Source organism: Stegostoma tigrinum, chromosome 8 (assembly GCF_030684315.1).
Source record: "Stegostoma tigrinum isolate sSteTig4 chromosome 8, sSteTig4.hap1, whole genome shotgun sequence".
Lineage (NCBI taxonomy): Eukaryota > Metazoa > Chordata > Chondrichthyes > Orectolobiformes > Stegostomatidae > Stegostoma > Stegostoma tigrinum.
In genome coordinates, this window is record NC_081361.1 from 69,527,235 (window position 1) to 69,547,572 (window position 20,338).

The window sequence follows — 20,338 nt, forward strand, 5'->3', positions numbered from 1 at the left end:
TCTGATAATATCGTAGAAATCCTGGATGGCGTTCAGCAAATCTGAGAAATAGCGTTAATGCTTCAAGGTAATGACAGTTCATTAGAGCGGGTAGATGTTCGAGATTATGAGGGCTAAATTGGTTAACATTGGAAAACAGAAGTAGGCATTATGACTGCTTCCAATGCAGGCAGCTTCCTTGCTCTGCCTGCTAAATTTCCATATCTGCTATGTGTCACCAATGCCGAATATGATATTGAGTCACTGCTTGCCTCAGAATGAGACCCAAGTTTATGTACACGTATCACCACTTAAACCTAGCCTGAATTGCTTAAAGCCTGTTGGGAAAGGAGGTGAATTCTCGCTGGAACATTTATGGAAAGGAATGTGAGGAGAAAGAGTAGTAAATTATGCTGCAAAGGAGAAAGTCAGTACCAACAGTTTCTGACAGCACACTCATTGCGTTGGTAGAGAAGGTGGAAAGGGGGAGTGATCTATCCACAGGGGGCCAGCAGCTATATCTCTTGAGATAATGGGAACTGCAGATGCTGGAGATTCCAAGATAATAAAATGTGAGGCTGGATGAACACAGCAGGCCAAGCAGCATCTCAGGAGCACAAAAGCTGACGTTTCGGGCCTAGACCCTTCATCAGAGAGGGGGATGGGGGGAGGGAACTGCCAGTTAGTAGCACTACCTCTCCGTTTATTTGCAAAGAGCCTCAACCTGTGGCCAAATGAGGGCCTGGAATGCACACATCAGGTGGCTGCTACACACTACAGCTTGTCTGTAGCTCCAACACTCTTACCACCCCTGTGCCCATGACCCCAATCTCATGATCTCCCAAAAATACCATTACCTTCTCGCCAGTGCTGTTCTTTAATTCTTTGTTACCTGGATGTCCAGTGACACTACATCTCAGGCACTGACCACTGATTCACCAGCAGCCTCAGGCAGGATGGAACTTAAGTGGTGAAGCTTGTCTAGACTAAACACTTGTTGGTTAGCACCTAATTAACCAAATGGTGCTTGATCCTGCAATCTTTTTCACAGGTAGGGTATTATCTTGAAGTCACCTGATACTTGTGCTAAGAGCACTAGTTCCGGTCACTGACACAGTTATCCCTCTCTTGCAGGGCAATTTGTTTCATAATTAGAGGCAAAAAGAGCTGACGAGTGGGGGACACGTGACCTAACTTGACTCAATAGAGGAGAGTGTTTGCCACCACCGCATTGACCATGACCAGCATAAAGTTGAAACCATCGACGTTCTTCATACTTAATTCTCCTTCACTCTTGTTATTCCTCCCTTCAGCTTACAATCTCTTCTGTGTGCTCTCATGTCACAGTGATAGTACCTCTACCTCAGGGTCAGGAGGTCTGGATTCAAGTCCCACCTGCCTGGATGTGTGTCATATCACATCAGATCAGGGTGATTAAAATAATTCAGAAGAAACTGTAATTATAAGCTATAAATGATTTCAGTATGTACCTTTCTCCTGGCCTCACCATAATTTTTCATGTGTTGTCGGACTTTTGCTCATCCAGGCAAGTAGCATTAATAACTTCAAACCTCTGATTTGTAGATAGTGGAAAGTCTGTGCGAGTCAGGAATTCAATTATTTGTACTAGAATATCAGCCCTGTTTTTGTAGGCACAGCTTTTATATGATTGGTGCAGCCAATTTTCTGGTCAGCGTAGAAACAGGATGTTGATGGTAGCAGATTCGCAATGGTAATGCCACTGAATGGCAAGAGGAGACAGTTGAAATCTCTCGCTAGGAATGATCACTGTCTGGCAATGGTATGGTACAAATATCAACTTCCAGTTTTCAGCTTAAGTCTGAACGTTGCATTGGTTTTGCTGCATGCAATCGTGCTCATTAGCTGTGAAACTGCATGTGTAACCAAATTCTGTGAGCATTTGCAAACATATTATAAATGACTGTACACTATTTGAACATAGATAGCATCAAATTCCTTTGGGTCATGGCACATCACAGGATTAAGACACAGTGCCTGGTAAAGAACAATCTACAGTCAATCTCACCCCTGCAGCAGGTATTGTCTACAGTACTCACAAGTTACGTGCTTACTTTGCTCTCTGCTTTCTGGAAAGAGAGATTAAAATGCATTCAGCACCCTTAGAATAGAGTGTATCAATGATCTCCCTTATGCAACAGTGGCTGACGAACTGAGAGATGGAGCCCAGTCATAAAAGTTCATGGTCACCTCGACAGCTACCTGCAATGTCGTCTGTCTCGCTCTGAGACTGTATTCTTGCTGCAGTAGATGATAAACTTCACTGAGGATTTCATGATGCGCACACACACACAAAAATACAATCATTTTGATTTGATTTGATTTACTTCTGTCACATATACCGAGACACAGTAAAAAGTATTGCTTGCATGCTAACCAGACAAATCATACTTTACATAAATACATCAGTTTATTAGAACAGAAGACAGAATATAGTGTTACAGCCACAGAAAAGGTGCACAGAAAGATCAAATCTAATAGATGAGAGGTCTGTTCACAAATCCGACAAAAGTAGGGAAGAAACTGCTCTTAAATCTGTTGGTATGTGTTTTCAAACTTTTGTATCTTCTGTCCAGTGGAAGGAGGGTGAAACAGAGTATAATTGGCATGGGAGGGGTCTTGGATTATGTCAGCCGCTTTTCTGAGACAACAGTAAGTGTAGATGGAGACAATGAAAGGACATGATTCCTCCACATATGAAAACTGAGTGGATATGTCCTCCTGCTAAGAGCCTTTTTCCTGTACTTCTTTCCCTCTATAAGCTGCTTGCCCTGCTTTCCGTCATTACTATTCATACTCCACCGTGTGTAATCCAAGGGAAATAAATGCCTCAGTACCCAATTCAGTTTGTGCAGAATTGCTGAAATAAAGCAAATCCCTTTTCATGTATGATACCAGCCCATGTAGACTTTGGTTTCGTGGAACACTACAAACCTCTGAACACTGACACAAACTAGCTTGAAAATAGTTGATGATTGCTTTAAATAATTTGCGTGTTTAGATGCTAGCTGAAGAGTTCAGCATCAGAATGACAATGCTACGTGCTGACAGATGTCATAATCTGCCTAGTCTGCATATGTCTGCACTGACTGCTCGCACACTCCCACCTTCAGCAAAATGTCATCTGGCATAGCTTGTAAATGTATGCACAGACCATACTTACCATCTTAGAAAAACAGCTCAAAAGGTCTGGCAGCATCCATCCATATTTTGATGTCTAACATCAACTCAGGCAGGAAAAAGGAATAATCAAAGAATCTGTAATAAGGCTTTTCTTCCCAAGGTTATAGCCACGCTTATAGGTAGTGAGTTCTCGATTCCAAACGACCTCTGGGTGAAAACATTTTTATTCCTATCCTCTCTACACCTCCTGCCCCTTACATTAAATCCATGCACCCCAACCCCATCACTGATCCCTCCACCAAGGGGAAAAATTCCGTCTTGTCTACCCTATCCATGCCCCTCATAATTTTGCACATGGTTTCCCCCACCACCTCAACCCCTGCTTCGTCTCCTCTGCTGCAAAGAAAATAACCCCAATCTATCCAATCTCTCTTCATAACTAAAATTCTCCAGCTCAGGCAGCACACTGGTAAACTCCTCTGCACACTCTCCAGGGCAATCACACCCCTCCTATAATGTGGATTCCAGAACTGCACACAATATTCTAGCTGTGGCGAACCAACATTTTATACAGATCCAGTATTACTTCTCTGTTCTCAAACTTTATCCCTCGGCTAATGAAGGCGAGTATGCCATGTGCCTTCTTAATGTTTATCTATCTGTCTTGTTTCTTTGTGGGATATGCATACCAAGGTCCCTCTAATCCTTGATGTTTCTCAGGGTCCTACCACTCCCCACGTATTTCCATGCCTTGTTTGTACTGCCCAAGTGCATCACCTCACACTTATCCATATTGAATTCTATTTCCACTGATCAGCCATTTATACCCTTGTGAAACCTAATGTTATTCTCCTCACTACTTAAAATTCATCAATTTCTATTTTGTGGTAATAAATTAAGTGAATAAACAAGCAAATAAACAAAAGCTTGACAAAGCAGACGTGTCATTGGCTCGGTTGACTATTAGAGGGTGAAAGGCATGGAAAATCAGGTACATTTAAAGAAGTCTCTAATGGCATTCTCCACTGACAAATTATGAATATCCAGGAGAGGACAGTGAACTATCAAAGAACATGCAGATTAATCAGCACTGCCATCAAGTCTTTACTTATCACTGGCTTGCCAGGGCGAAACAAACAAGGCATGGTAAACAATAACTATCAATCATTTCCACAAAAAATGTGTGTGTCACACAAAAGTAAGCATGTCATCCAACCTCCAAACACATCAAAGCACTGACAGTGGTGACAGGCCATTCCCTGCTCCACCTATGGGAAGGTATTTGGTTGACAATTAAATATGCCATGATACTAGCATGCTCACGTGACTGAAGAGGCTGCATCCTTGTCTTTGACTATTTCTGCTGAAGTTATTAACCTCTACAATTGCACTTGGGTTTAAACTCTTCTCAGGGCAGGTGTGGCAGAACTGCAGCTTGTGGGAGTTCATGGAGAACACTGCCATCTGGATAGCTTGTGGCAAATATCTATATTGCAAACAATGATATTTCAAATTTCAAAGAAAGTCTTCACATCTACCTCCTAAGAAGAACTTGCACTTATACAGTGCTTTGAATATAAGAAGCATCGCAAAATGTCAAGAATGATTAGGAAAGCTGACCAAATACTTGACTGAAATCACGTGTTTCAAGAATACTTTGTAGAGAGAAAGGTGTAATGGAAAACAGTTCAGGGAGACGTTGCAGAGTGCAGCAGAGATAGCAACGGCTGACTATGAAAATTCAGGCATTGTGAGAACATACTGGAGGTTGTACACATTATGTTTTATGACTGCTAGTAGAGATAATGAGGTTGAAACTATTGTAGATTTACATTCGGCGATTAAAATAAATCACATTCACAACTCTATGAAGTAGCGTTAAACTAGTATAACAAGGACACCTACTGGGCACTCACTTCTCACTACTGAAACTATCTCTTTGCTTATTCTAGTTCATGGTTTGCCGATGCAAGTACCTGGATAAGCTGCATATCAAACAGTTACAGTCATTATTACCACAATAAATTGAGGGAGATTTAAGTGCTAGGGGGTTTAGAAACCACAGTAAAATACCGAAGAACATATTTTCTGCATTCCTGCTAGCATCAGGAGGACTCAAGTAGCCACATTTTGCTTTGTTAAAATCTCTGCAGAGACTGATAATTTTTGAAAAGATTCAAATTTCGAATTATTGGCTGAAATAATCACATGACAAGATTTAATAGCTAAAAACTTTTACTGCAACAAATAACCAAAATAAACTTGGTCCATCTAAGTGCCAAATAATGACCATTTCCAATAGAGGGAATCTAACCATTACCCTTTTATGTTCATTCTCATTCTACTGCTGAATCCCAAAATAATCCCCATGGCAACTCAAAACACATTAACTTTGCATCCAGGCTGAAGTGCTAATCAGCTATCCTTGGGATCAAGTTGCTCAACCCTTTGCAATCCATCTCTTCAAAGCCTTTTTGGCCTTCGGAGACTCAAAGAGTCTACCTATGTCAGCTCTGAGATTGCTGTCATATCTCCAAGTGTAAAAGCCTTACAGGTTCCTCTCAGCGAAACAACCTGGGTCTTCCTTTAACTTCAAACAACCCAGGCTGACATGATCCTATGAAGATCCCTTAAAGTTATAGCAGTGGTTGCAATATACAATAATTTTCTAAACTTCATATTTGCGTTATCATAGAAACCCTACAGTGTGGAAACATGCCCTTCAGCCAAATCCTCAGACATCCCACCCAGGCCCACACTGCTATAACCCGCCTAATCTACACATCCCTGAACACTATGGGTAATTTAGCACGGCCAATCCACCTAGTGTGCACATCTCGGCTGATGGGAGGAAGCCGGAACGCCCAGGAGGAAACCCACGCAGACACAGGGGGAAGATGCAAACTCCACACTGACAGTTGCCTGAGGGTGGAATCGAACTTGGGTTCCTGGTGCTATGAGGCAGCAAAGCTAACCACTGAGCTACATAAGGTATGTATCTTGTGACAATGAAGAACCAGCAACATATACCTTAGGTCACACTGATGCATAGGGACCTTGGTGTGATGATGTTTAGTCAACATCATTGTTCTTGTTCTGTTTAGTGGTACAGATTGCAGTGACCGGGCTATATTGCGAAAAGCCTTCACGATTTATATTCAGTGCATTCTGCAATTTGTACCTACAGCTGCCATAGTGGTAGAAAGATTTGGTCTTGAGTCCAGTGTTGGGGAACCCATCAAGTGAACTGCTGTCTCCTGAATGATTTCAAACTTCCTTTGTATTGTTACACTACTGTTATGTACCCAAACAGACTTCGTATAAGGATTCCACGATACTCACAACTTGATCCATGAAGTTGGTAGACAGCCAAAAACAAAATGAGTCATTTATCACAAAATACTCTGCCTCTCGTTGCTATAGTAGCCTTGGTGTAGTAGCCATGGTTGATGAAGTTCATTCTAGTCAACGTCTTTTTCCCCCCAAGGTGTTGAAGAGGATGCAATGGCCCACTGGTGTTATCTCTATTATCCAAAGACCCTGGTATATTCAGGCGACCTGGGCTCAAATCCTACCATAGCATTTGGTGGAATTTGAGTTGACAAAAATCTGGAATTAGGAGTCTAATGATGACCATGAATCCATTATCGATTGTCAGAAAAAAACCCATCTGATTCACTAATGTTCTTTAAGGAAGAAAACTGTCATTCTTACTTGCTGTTACATACATGTGACTCCAGACCCACAGCAATGTGGTTGACTCTTAACTGACTTTTAATTGTCTCTGGGCAATAAATGCTGGCCTAGTCAGCAATGCACCATTCATGCAAATGAATAAATAAAAACTCTGACAATGTTGTTCTGGAAATGGGTTAGCAATTGGCATTCTGAGCTGGCATTCCCAACACTTACTGTCAGTATAAGCTGCATGTAATTTGTGTCTCGTAACAGCATTAATGAGGCTACAACAGTTTCTGCCCTGATATTTTCATTCAAACAAGCAGGGTCACTTTAAGCCTAATTGGTTGTAAGACTCCAAAGTTTAATTCACTTTCAATGAAAAAACAAAAGAAAGTAGGAAAACACAAATCCTCCATTGTGACCAATCGCATTTTACAATATATCGGCATAGTCTTCAGTTGACTCATGCAAGTACAGATGGTGCAGTACATTAAATGTATTATCATCAAAACAAATTACATTTTCAATTATCCACTTACTCTTCTCACAACATGCAATTCCCCCCACTTATGTTCATTTCTTTCATTAGTGAGTCCAATCAAACATCCTCAAGCATTTCTTGCTCAAGAGTGGTCATGATTTCTATCTTTACGTAGGTCAGCTTTCTTCTCGTGACAAGTATACATCCACTAATGGATCATTCTTCTGATGAATGTAGCAGTTATTATTCACTTCATTGATGGTTATAGCATTTTCATTAACCTCAATCTTGACCTTATGATCGAGGAAAGTTCATTGATGAAGCATTTGAAGGTAGTTAGACCATTCTTTCAGCAATAGCTTAGGTGTCCAAAAATTCCTACCATCTTCCTTTATAGCAAGTATAATTCAACCACTAGAGGGTTTTGCCTTTCATCTCCATTCATTTCAGCTTTGCAATTTACTCTTAATCAATGGCAATAACTCTTCAATATGTAAAGTCTTCCCTATAGGAAAACATAGGAGAAAGTTTGTGCAAAGCAATGCTGAAGAGTGCTACTACTGAGCCAAACTGAAATCTAATCTCATCAAATGGTTCATGATTAACTGCTGCATCTCAAAGGAAATAAAAGTCCTCCAGATGATTCCCATATGTGCAGTGGAACAACTGGTCCTATTGTGTTTTGTACTGTTCTCTTCATCATAAGAAAGCATTATGACAGACACTGAAGTCCTAGTTGTTGTTATAAGGAACTCTGCATTGAAGGAAGTCAAGATCTCAATCTGTATTTAATCTGGTTTCCTTTCAAACATCAATAGGAGACGAAGAAATGCTTTGGAAATGATGATCCCTGAATATGGAGATGTTTGTAAACCAGGAAGAAATATCTAATATGAGTGCTATTCCCTACACTTTGCTTTCCCTTAAGCAGAGTATGCTCACCAAATGAAAACTCAAAACTACGATTAGGAAATAAAAGTCAGAACATATATAAAGGATATCAAAAAAGACTGAATATGTTATGAGGAAGCAATGCAGCAATGGGTTCAGATGATAACATAAATTGTGGTTTTTATGAACATCTTCCAAACTCTGAAATGTGCTGTAGCTTTATAACACACTCCACCTTTATTCCATTTTCAGTGAGACTTAACTTGCCATCTGTAGGCATCATGAACTGAAGTGCTGCTCTAGCACATGATATGTATTGCAGTGACATCAAGCTTTATTTTACTGAGTGTGAGAAGGGAATCAGATACCTATGACTATGATAAACCTTTATCTTCTTCAACCCCCAAAATATAATGCGCAGTATAAATTTCATAGCAATCTTCAATTTGATAAAGGTTTCAGTTTGACAGCAGCTTTACAGACATAGCAAGGGTGTAATTTTTATGTTCATGACTCTGTTGTGTGCTGATTTTTTTAAAAGCTGTTAGCAGCCATCTGATAACTCCAGGGTTGAAATTTTAGCAAAGAATCATGGTCATAAGTAGTCAGATATGCATCTTGTCATTTTGCTCAATGGTCAACGAACATGCTAGCTCTAGGCAATTCCATGAATAAGACTACTAGTACTCCAATATAAATGTCAGCAACATGTCCTACTGCATTCTGAGTAGCAAGTAGCCACAGGGGAATCAAAATGCAACACAAGACATGGGAAATGCAGTAGCAGTTGTCCGTGCACAGTATTGTTATAATGTGTTAGGTATGATATATAAATTGTGCTTTTTAAAACATGCCGAATTCTCAATACTAAACTTGGATATTTATTGGATACTTGCATGCTCAAAATTCTACAAGTGATGTTGGCTCATGAAAGAAGGGTCTGTACTGACGGCAAATATTTCTTTGGAGAAAAGAGCTTCTTGGACACCAATTGATTCCTAAAGTATTTAAATCAGTGTAAATTGGCTTTTTTTTAAATGAAAATTGCTTGATGAATTAGACATTTATATTTCCACCAGTCTATTCTGCTTAAGCAGCTTCCACAGTATCAATCAATTCAAAGCTTTGTTTGGCACAGTTTTGAGAATGATCATGCATGTTTTAATCTGGTGATGGAAGAAATAGTCTTTGCAAATATGCAAAGAAAACCTGAAATAATTGAAGTTGTTTGGACTGTGAGTTTTATTGTCAGTTATTCCTTCAACTATTACACTATTATTGGAAAAATAGATTCTCTTGTTTATGTACCTGCTATTAGCAAAAATAATGCTGTCTTTTTTGGATCATTTCCATCTATACTGTGAAGAAAAAAATAGCAATGTTTCAGATAAAGATTAATGAGTTTCACAACTCCAGTGAAAGAGCATCCAATGCTACCAAAAGTTAGTGGAATTCTTAAATTCAAAAAAACTCCACAGAGGCAGTGCCTGTCTGATTAACTAATTAGGTAAGCATCAGGCATTATTATTGTTTAAACTGCTCAAGTAGACCAGCAAAGTGCTAAGACCACTTTGGTGGTTGTATCACCATTAGCATAAGAGCAGGGAGTTACAACTGCAGTACAGGCAGACCAAGATGCTGCATGAAGGACAGCAGGACATTGCTCAGTTACGGTACAGTCAACACATAGTCCAGACTTGGTGTAAGATATATGATTCATGGGGTAAAAATGAGGAAGCAGTGTGACACCACTCCTATGTCTTATGGTCTTATGAGTGGTGCTTGCCACTAACAGTATGATACCATCAAGCCAAAAGAACATTTTTGCTGTAAACATAAATTTTATTAATGCGCTATATGAGTTTCAATGCTGATGTGATGCTAGGCATGAAGGCTGTGCATCCCAAAGACTGGCAGATCGCATGAACAGCAGATGACTTTGACTGTTCAGAGCAGGCAAGGTACTTACTGTATCTAACCAGCCCGTGCTTACAAAACTCAAAACACAGTGTCCAACATTAAATGTGATTCTCAAATGGGTAATACTCGTAAAATAATCTCAAGTGTGCAGCCTATTTAGGAGTGTCAGTCATGTTCACAGTGTTGCACACTTCCATGTACTGGAAGTTACATACATTAATGAATAAGGTCCTGTTCTTTGTAGACCAAAATATCATATACACCTACTGGGCCTGCTTCAATCCAACAGAACAGATGACAGCCATTGTTTCAGATGACAGCCATTCTCTAGTTCATTTCTCAACACCTTGACCATTCCGAGTCAACCTTCCTGTTTTAAAATTTTAAAAAGTGGCAGTTAACATTCATTTATCGTTTAACTCTGCAATCTTCAATGCAACATTTCTATCAACCAATCATACAGTATAAATGCTGTTTTCCTTTACTATTTCTTGAAAATTATCCTGACGAGTACAAGAATTAAAAGCAGAAGTTCAAATAAACTTTCCGAGAGTTTTTATTTTTAAAATCGCATTTTAAAATTTAGCATGGTTTTCAAATCTTCTTCCAGAGGAAATGGAGAAACTTGCTTGTGCAAATAGAATGGTCTTGTGGCTTTCCATATCAGACACAGCAAATACTGTGAAAGTGGCACGTTCCATTCTCCTTTGAAATACATGAGGATATGACAATTTGTAAGCATCTTGTAGGTATTTTTAAAAAAAGACACAGACTTTTTTGATGACTGCTTTGTGGAATTCAGACATGGAATGGAAACAGATTTTCCACCACATCTCACCAAAATCTCCTAATGATGAAAACCAAAACAGTGCTGCAAATCCATTGAAAAAATTTATCTGCTTTGCACAGAGCAAAATATATTTCTATTATGTTTCTCATTTAAAAGGGAATACTTCCACTACAAATAGAGCTAGTAATTATTTTTATTCACCTGACTTAAGATACAGGGAGCTGAACCATTTCAAAAGACAAATAGATATACATTATATGAACATACTACTCAAAATCTTAGAAGTAAATTAGACACTAAAAAAAACTCAACATGAGCAATAATGTAATTTGCATATGCTATTAAGAGCCCAGCAGTCTCAAACTGCTCAACAATTTGTGATAATTCTTAAATAATGATCATAATTAAAGGTGTGGAACGCTTCCTCACAAATATGTTTGTTCATGGCACTTGATGTGTTACTTAGCCTCAAGTGGCAATGAAAGAAAACACAGTGTACATATTTGTTCAAAATGTATTTTAAACACAGTCATATTTGAGAAGGAGAACCTAACAACAAATGGGTAGCAGGTAGAAGATAAATGACTGATCTACAGCTTCGCGAAAATAAACTGAATAATGTCAGATACATACTGGCAAAAATGGGCTATGCAAGTTTGACATGATGGCCGTTTTACTTTCAGTTATTTTCACATCACTTAATTTGTTCTAGTGGTGTTCGTTGAACTAGCTGTTCATGAACTCTGGTCCTCCAAAGGTACTTTATAGCCATATGGGCATTTGTGAAGTATGTTCAGCTATAATTTGGAAAACATAGCAAAGCCCCACAAACATCAAATAATGACTAAATAATCTGCTCAACAATTTTGGTTGAGGGTGAAAGATTGACTGCTCTTCTTTCTTTAATGCTACGGAATTTTTATATCTGCCCAAGTGAATAAACAGGGCCCCGCTTTAACATGGTAATCAAAAATGGTACCTCCAACAATGCAGTACATCTCAAGTGCTGCTTTGAAGTGTCAAACTAGATTATATCCTCAAATTTATAGAATGAGACTTCACATTTATGAGGTTTTGCTGTACACAAATTAGATGCCACATTTCCTACAACTCTTCGATGGTCCTCTGACATCCTGGATGTGTTAATTACATCAAACTAATGCAAGTCTTCCTTTCATTCCTCTTTCATTATTCACTGTATTGTCTTGCAAACAATAACTGATAGTCAAACATCACTAATTTAAGTATTAGATGCAATGACATACAGCTGCACATTTTCTATTTCCATTCAGTCCAATGAACTATCTCTGGATCTCTGGAATGAATGAGAGATTATAACATTCTTACATACAAGATTCTAATGGGGGACTCAAAATGGTAGATACCAAAAGGCTGTTTAACCTGGGTAGTGTACAACATGGGAGCACAATCTCAGAGAAAGGGATGGTGATCAGCTGGACTGAGATCTAGAAAAACATCTTCAACAATGGTTTGGAAATTTTAAATACTCCTCTATTGAATCTATTTATGGTTTAGAAATACAAATGTCTGTGGCCTCTCAGAAATCAAGAAATAGTGCAAGTAGATGGAAAACTGGAGTTTAGCTCAAAGATACATATTGAATGGCAGAATAGGCTCACCCTCCTCCCTCCAGACAAACCTCAGGGGATCTCTCTCCCACTGCAACTCTCTTACAATCTCTTCGGCCTTGAAACTGCTCAACCATGTCCTAAAGCAAACCTCTCCATCTATCTTCTCCTCTATCCATGTTCGATCCGCCTCCCCCCTCTCCCTATTTATTTCAGAACCCTCTCCCCATCTGCCTTTTCTGATGAGGGGTCTAGGCCTGAAACATCAGCTTTTGTGCTCCTAAGATGCTGCTTGACCTGCTGTATTCATCCAGCTCTACACTTTGTTATCTCAGATTCTCCAGTATCTGCAGTTCCCATTATCTCTCAAAGGGAAGTTTGGTCTAGTTTGCTCCTATTTCTTATATTCATAGAATCATAGAAGCCTGACAGTGTGGAAACAGATCCTTTGGCCCAACAAGTCCACACTGGCCCTTGCAGCATCCCACCCAGACCCATCCCCCTATAACCCACCTACCCTACACATCCCTGAACACTATGGGCAACTTAGCATGGCCAATCTACCCTAACCTGCACATCTTTGGACTGTGGGAGGAAACCAGAGTTCCAAGAGGAAACCCACGCAGGCACGGGGAGAATGTGCAAACTCCACACAGACAGTCGCCCACGGGTGAAATCGAACCCAGGTCCCTGGCGCTGTGAGGCAGCAGTGCTAACTACTGGGCCACCGTCCCACCCCCTATTCTTACATTCTAACTTGAAATGCATCTTGTAATTATTAAAAGATTTACTCAGGTGATTTTTAGTTGGCAACTGCCCATCGCTCGCTGGAGAAAATAGAAATAAAGCAGAGAAATTTTTTTAAAGACACCTCGGGTGCCCCTTTTCCGCCAGTAGAAACTGAACTGCCATTTTCATGCGCGCATGTGAGAGCAAGTACTGTGCGTGGTGACCACAACTGTACTAGGCATATAGAGGCCTAACTTTAATGGATTGTTGTAGGTCTCTCAGGTATCTGGATGATAATGTTAAAGATTTTTGTGGAGGCAGAGCAGGCACAGAAAGAGCAATCCCATTCTTGTATTTTTCTACTTTGTGGAAATGACAATTTTGACCTCAATGGGCCTGACCTGCCAATCAGCCTTCCAAATTCACTCTGCTGCAGTAGTACACTTGTTGTAAATTCACAGCTTGATTACAGAATTTAAAACAAACTTGAAAATAATTTTCATCTTTTAAGTGGCTTTGCGTAGGTGGTGCAGAAAGTCCACCTACCTTGCACATATTTTGAGAAGAGGCAAATTTTCAGCAACTAAATAAAGTTTTTTTGTACGATTTCGGGATAGATCCACAAGTTGTTGTTTGCATTTAGTTTTGTGGTAATATGATCATGCATGATCAATCTTCAGCAAATATTTTGCTATTTGATGACTGCATAGTTAAGCTTTCTTTAATACTAAGGGTCTGCACACGCTACTTGGAGCACACATTTTCAATGAAAGCTCCAATTTTACCAGATGACTTTCTCTTTAAAAAGAGGACCAAAACACCAACCAGCATTTCCTAAATCATCTAGGTAATGAGGAGTACAAACATGATAATTAATCTGCTGCTAAGCATGGTAAATGGATTACCACCCTCCATTGTACAAGACTTAGATAATCGATGGTCTAGTCTCCTGTTTGTGAAGGTGGTAGTTTAAGTATCTGCTTAAATTCTTTCAGAGTTTTGTACAATAAGAACATAAGAAATAGAAGCAGAAGGAAGCCATTCAGCTCCTCAAGCCTACCCTGCTATTCTACAAAGTCTTGGCTTGCCTGTCCTAGGCCTCAACTCTTCTTTCGTGACAGCTCCTCACCAATCCCAACTCTGATATTTCAAATATCTATCAAATTTGTCTTTCAATATTTTCAGTGGTATAGCCTTCACAACACCCTGGGGTACATAATTCCAGACATTCATTATCCTCAGAGGAGAAATTCATTTGCATCTAAGTATTAAATGAATGTCTCCTATTCTGTAACTACATCCCCTTGCTCAAATAAACAGAATAGAATATTTCAATGTTCATTAATTGTGTAAACAAATTACCCTTTCGCATTTGGTTTTTAACAGTTTTGATCAATCAGTTCAGATAATCTAGAACACATCTCATTGGCATGAAGGGTCACAACCACAGTGCCACAAGAACCCTTTACATTTGGTTTGCATAGTTGAGAGCGAAAGCGGTAATATTACAGGGCAGTACATGAGTAAAAATTCTCCCTAAATCTTTAACAGCCTACAATTACCAAAGTGCCTACATTTCAATTTCTGAAACTGTTGAATGATGATCCCAATATAATTTGGCCAGAAGAAACTGCTTAGCTATTGCTCATGGATTATAAGCATAACTGTATGGAAAGAAGCATAACAGTAAAAACAGCAACTACCGCTTTCACCTTCTCTCAAAAAACTATGCATTTCCCTTGCCCACACAAATACTGGCAACCTTTACTCATACGCAGCAGTGGTTTAGAATGCTAATCTTTGAAGACCAGAGTACAGGGGGTGAAAGGTTATCTGGGTAGGTGGGAATGCAGGTTTGAGGTTACAATCAGGTCAGCCATGATCTTATTGATGTCAGGGCAGGCTCAATGAATTGGGGTGAATAGCCTATTCCTGCTCTTAATTCGCATGTTCCTATTGCATCCTTCCTAGGAAAGTAAAAAAAAGCCAGAAATCAATTGTGATAATAGTTACAATCATAACCCAAACAATATTTGAGTAATGAAAATTCACAATATAAACAGACAGAGTTCATTATGTATTGTATCTGGGCAGATATTTTCCTCTTGCCTGTCAACCTATCAGGACTGCCTTGGGGTGAATAATAAGACCACAGTGAAATCAGAGAAGTGGGTGAAACAACATACCTGGCCTTTGTAGAAATATGCTCTGAACTGGCTGAATAGAAAATGTATTGAAGTCGAGAAATAAATGATTTGATGGGCTAAGTGTGTCAATAGGCCGTACATTTTATAACAGATTACAGACCTATTACATAATCTATATTTTCCCATTGTGACATAATAAATATACATTTACTAATTATTCATGTACTACTGCAACTTTTAACTTACATTCAAATCAATTATTTTTTCATCTTTTCATAAAAATGCATAAGGGTTTACGCATCTCCGACTTGTTAAAGAAAAAGGGGTCTGATTAAAGCTTTAGATCAATGGCATTTATCTACTCTCAAAACATTCGGAAGGGTAAGAAAAATTATTGGCCTGATAAAGAAGTAGTACATTTGTGCAGAAAATCCGGAATTTTAACAATTAATTGGAATGGATAAGAAAAACAATTCTATGTAAGTTTATATGTCACAGATGTTATCCAAGCACATAGACATGACCAAGTACAGGAGCTGACAGCCTTTGACTCATGTAAGAGGCTCAAATTCAAACGCTGTGAATTGACTGCTTATTCAGCACTTGTGGCCGACACAGATATGGAATAAGATATCTGTGTGGTATGAAAAAGGAAAGTAGCACAGCTCTGAAAATCTAAATACAATGCGACTGTGACTCAAAGACATATATATTTAATAAACAAAATGAGAAAAGATTTAAAATCACTGCCCAATATAACAGTGTACTCAAAAAAGACATTTACAGTAAAAAAATTGTGATTGAAGCATATTTTAAACACTTACTAATCATGTGATGACTTTTTCCCAAGCACAACTAATTTGTATAGGTGGCTTTTATCATTTCCTTTTCCGACACTATGAATATGAAATGAAAAAGTCATAGGCAATTGGCCTACAGGGATGCTTCAATCCTCCCTTGCTCACCAAGCAAAGGGAGAACCCTCCCCCCCAACACACTAGAACAGAGCAACTGTGCTTAAGAAATGTATGAAAATAAGATAAATGGCATCACATTCTTCACCTTGCACAATATGCAGCTGTACCGTGTCAAATATGCACTGTCATCCACCATGACATAAAGGCTGTCAGCTCAGCTTAAACACCTAAATTACTGCCTCTTGACTGCAGCTGGCTCTCTTTCTGTACAGTGGGCAGTAAGTGGTGGCAAGCAATGCTGATGAAAAGTCACAGACTGAGATTGTCACCGACATTCTATGATCATTAACAACCAACATTCAGCCATAGGACATGACAAGAGAATCAGAATCGATTCCTAGTTCTCATATGCAAAGCTATCTTCAGTGAAATATATTTTTTACATACATACATACAGGAGCTTTTTTTAAATATTACAAAGCTGATCTCAGTTTTTTTGATGTTTTTAAAAATTAAATATACATTTATTAAAAATGGTTAGACATGTACACAGAAGCAAAAAGCAACTAAAATACTGAAAATCTTAATACCAAGATAAAGATGCAATATATTCATATAAGCATTGAAAACCTGCAGGGTAGAGTTCATCTGCACACAAGCAGTGAAATCACAAATGAGTTACGATCAACACCTCATAAAGAATAGACATTAGAGGGGAAACAAGAAAAGTTAAATGTAATTTTCACAACAATATTCATATATAAATTGCATAGCGCTTTCAGTGGTGTCACTGTAAAACATTTGCTTCCTCTCTGTTCTGAAGTGCATTATGATCTCCCTGAAGTGCAAAAAAAATTCCATGAGCGCATGTTATCGTAACTTGACCAGGGTATTCAAATGTTATTTTGGCTCATCCTTGTGTGCATATGCATTTAAGCAAATCAGTTAACCTAAAACAAAAGACATGCTTAATATTGATTATCAGCCTCAGATAACAATCAAATACCTGGCAAAAATTATAGCTGGCCAACAAGGCAATGCAGTACAAGAAGAGGAATAAGACAATAATCAATTAATGGTGGCAAGAACAGAGAATGGAATAGCTGCACCTAATTAGGTTTTTACACAATGGAAAATAATGTGAACGCCACCTCCTATATCAAGGATGAATTAATTCGGAAGTGAAGTACTGGATGCTACTGAGGCATTAGAGGAGTCAGGGAAAGAGGCATTTAATGACGGCCTGCGTAACGTTAAGCAAATATAAAGAAAGATTTTCGCATTAATACACAAATGATAGGGAAGTATAACAGAAGTGATTAAAAAAAACTAAAGGATGGGATAGGATAACAAGAGGCAACTCCAACAGTTGATTGGTCAAGAATGAAAAAAAACATAGATACAGGACTAAGTGTATGGAATTTCATATATTAAGCAGGAGGACTATCTACACAGACAGCAAATTTGCTGGGAAAGTGCAAGCAGCTGCAAGACCTATTGTCTCTTGACAATGGGGGCGTAAATTATCCTAGCATAGATTGGGATAAAAAGGTGAAGGGTAAAGAGGAGAAGAGTTTTTGAAGTGTGTTCAGAAGAATTTTCTTTACCAGAAGGAAGGAATAAGAGGGTCATGTGTATCAAGAGTCAGATTTTCACCAGTTTGAGTCACAAGTTTTCCCAGCTTGGAGACCAGCCTCATATCAAAGGTTCTTATATGTGCTATTTTCACTCCAGTAGGCAGGGACGTGATTCAATCACACCTGCCTTCCAGAAGCAAATGAAGCAATACCAGGGGGGCAGCTGAGTATTGAGGCAGACTGATGAAAAAGCCCACCCCTGTTTATAGAAAGACAGAAGTTGAGGGGGGAACCTGATTGAGGTCAACAAAATCATGAGAGGTATAGACAGGGTGGATAGCAAGAAGTTTCTCCCAAAGTGGGGTACTCAGTTACTAGGAGCCACGATTTCAAGCTGAGGGGGGAAAGTTTAAGGGAGATATGCATGGAAAGTTCTTTACGCAAAGGGTGGTGGGTGCCTGGAATGCGTTGCCAGTGGAGGTGATAGAGGCAGGCACGATAGCGTCATTTAAGATGTATCTAGACAGATACATGAATGGGCAGGAAGAAGAGGGATCCTTGGAAAATAGGCAACAGGTTTAGATAGAGGATCTAGATTGGCACAGGCTTGGAGGGCCGAAGGGCTGGTTCCTTTCCTGTAATTTTCTTTGTTCTTTATATATCATAGAATCACAGAATCCCTACAGTGTGGAAGCAGGCTATTCAACTCATCGAGTCCACACCGACTCCTGAACAACATCCCATCAGACCCACCTGCTCCATCCTATCCTTGTAACCCTGCCTTTCCCACAGCTAATCCACTTAGACATTATGAACAATTTGGCACAGCCAATCCACCTAACTTGCACATCTCTCAATGGAGGGAGAAAACTGCAGTACCTGGCGGAACCCCACACAGACATGGGGAGAATGTACAAACTCTGCACAGACAGTCGCCAAAGGGTGGAATCAAACTCGGCCCCCAGCACTGAGTCCAGCAGTGCTGATCATTGAGCCACCGTGCCACCTTTATTCTCTGGGAGTTTTTCTTACACCTACCCCTCTATCTCTCATTCCTCCCTGTCACTTTGCCCTTCCACAAACACACACATATTTTATTCCACCTCCAGATCAACCCAAGGACCATTCAAGCCCCTCACCCATCACTATTGCCCCTACAACCCTTAGCAACTGAATGCCAATTCATGCCCTGACCACCTCAACAGGCCCTGCATAATCACCATAGGAACACATAGTGTATGGGTGATTGGGCATGCAAAAGCTATCTACAGAACCATGATCCATACAGTAACCATGGCATGAAACTCAGAAAAAGATACCATCTCATATCTTTTGAAAAAAAAAACGGTTTCTTCAAAGTGTCTGTCGAACAGACTATTAATTCGTCGTGCCATGCTCACCTGAGAGTCCAGACTCTCAATGGAATTATGCAAGTTTATGCAGGTACAACAAAGCATTAGCATTTCTTGATTGACATCTCTGTAATGTTATAGTATGTCATTTATCCTGCGCTGAGTTTTTCTCAATGCCTTAGTGTGCATTTGCACAAGGTTGAGGGGTGTCAAATGCTTAAAACTTCTGTTATCAATATCTTAATAATCTGTTCGAGAACTGGGGGGAAAAATGATTTAAGATGATTGGCAAAGGATCTAACATGGGGCAAAGTTTTCTTTTAAATGCATTGAGTGGCTAGGATCAGCAATGTCCAATGAGACAGTGCTGAAACAGATCCAATAATGGCTTTTAAAAGGAATGGATAAGTATTTGAAGAGAAGACAAAATTGCCGACTTGGAAGAAAGGGTGTGTGAGAAAGAACAGCTGAGTTGTTCTTACTGAATACCTGTAATGATACTATGGGTCAAATGGCCTCGTTCTGTGCTGTATCTGTTCTATGATTCAATGTGATGCCTGTGAAATTCACTTCTAGAACTAGTGGTTAAAGCAGACATTATGAATGTTCAAGGTAAGATCTGATAGGTAGATGCAGAAAAAAAATTGGGAATAAGGTGGATAAATGTAATTTCCTGAGAATGACAGTAAATGCCATCACGAACTGGTTTGATTTAATGACCTACTTCCACTTTATATTTCGAGATAAACAAAAGAGGCGTTCCGAGAGGTTTCATAGGACATCCTGCAATTACAGATCTTTCAACAAAACAAAAACCGCATTTGATAATTTGGCCGTGCTAAACATATTAACAATTCCAAGTGTAAAATGTGTCACCAGAATTAGCTAAGGTTTGGGAATTAGTAAATGTAAACCTTGGCTTTTTAAAGATGGAACCACTGAATGCAAACAGAATTTTAACAAAAGCAGAATTTTAAAGCTAAAAAAGGTTTTTTTTTCCCAATAACCATAAGCAATATTATTTGATTTATGAGGGGGGATGATCTCCCAAAGTTATCAATCTGAGTTTGCTTGGACTTGAATTGAGATCAGACAAGATGCAAAAGATCTGATATTTGAAATC

The 20,338-nt window shown here is 39.2% G+C and overlaps 1 protein-coding gene across 2 annotated transcripts in view; it reads right to left on the reverse strand.

Annotated features, from left to right (window-relative positions):
- LOC125456278 (ERI1 exoribonuclease 3-like) overlaps positions 1-20,338 on the reverse strand; it is a 415,443-nt gene that overhangs the window by 264,718 nt on the left and 130,387 nt on the right. The gene's annotated exons all lie outside the window — the stretch shown is intronic.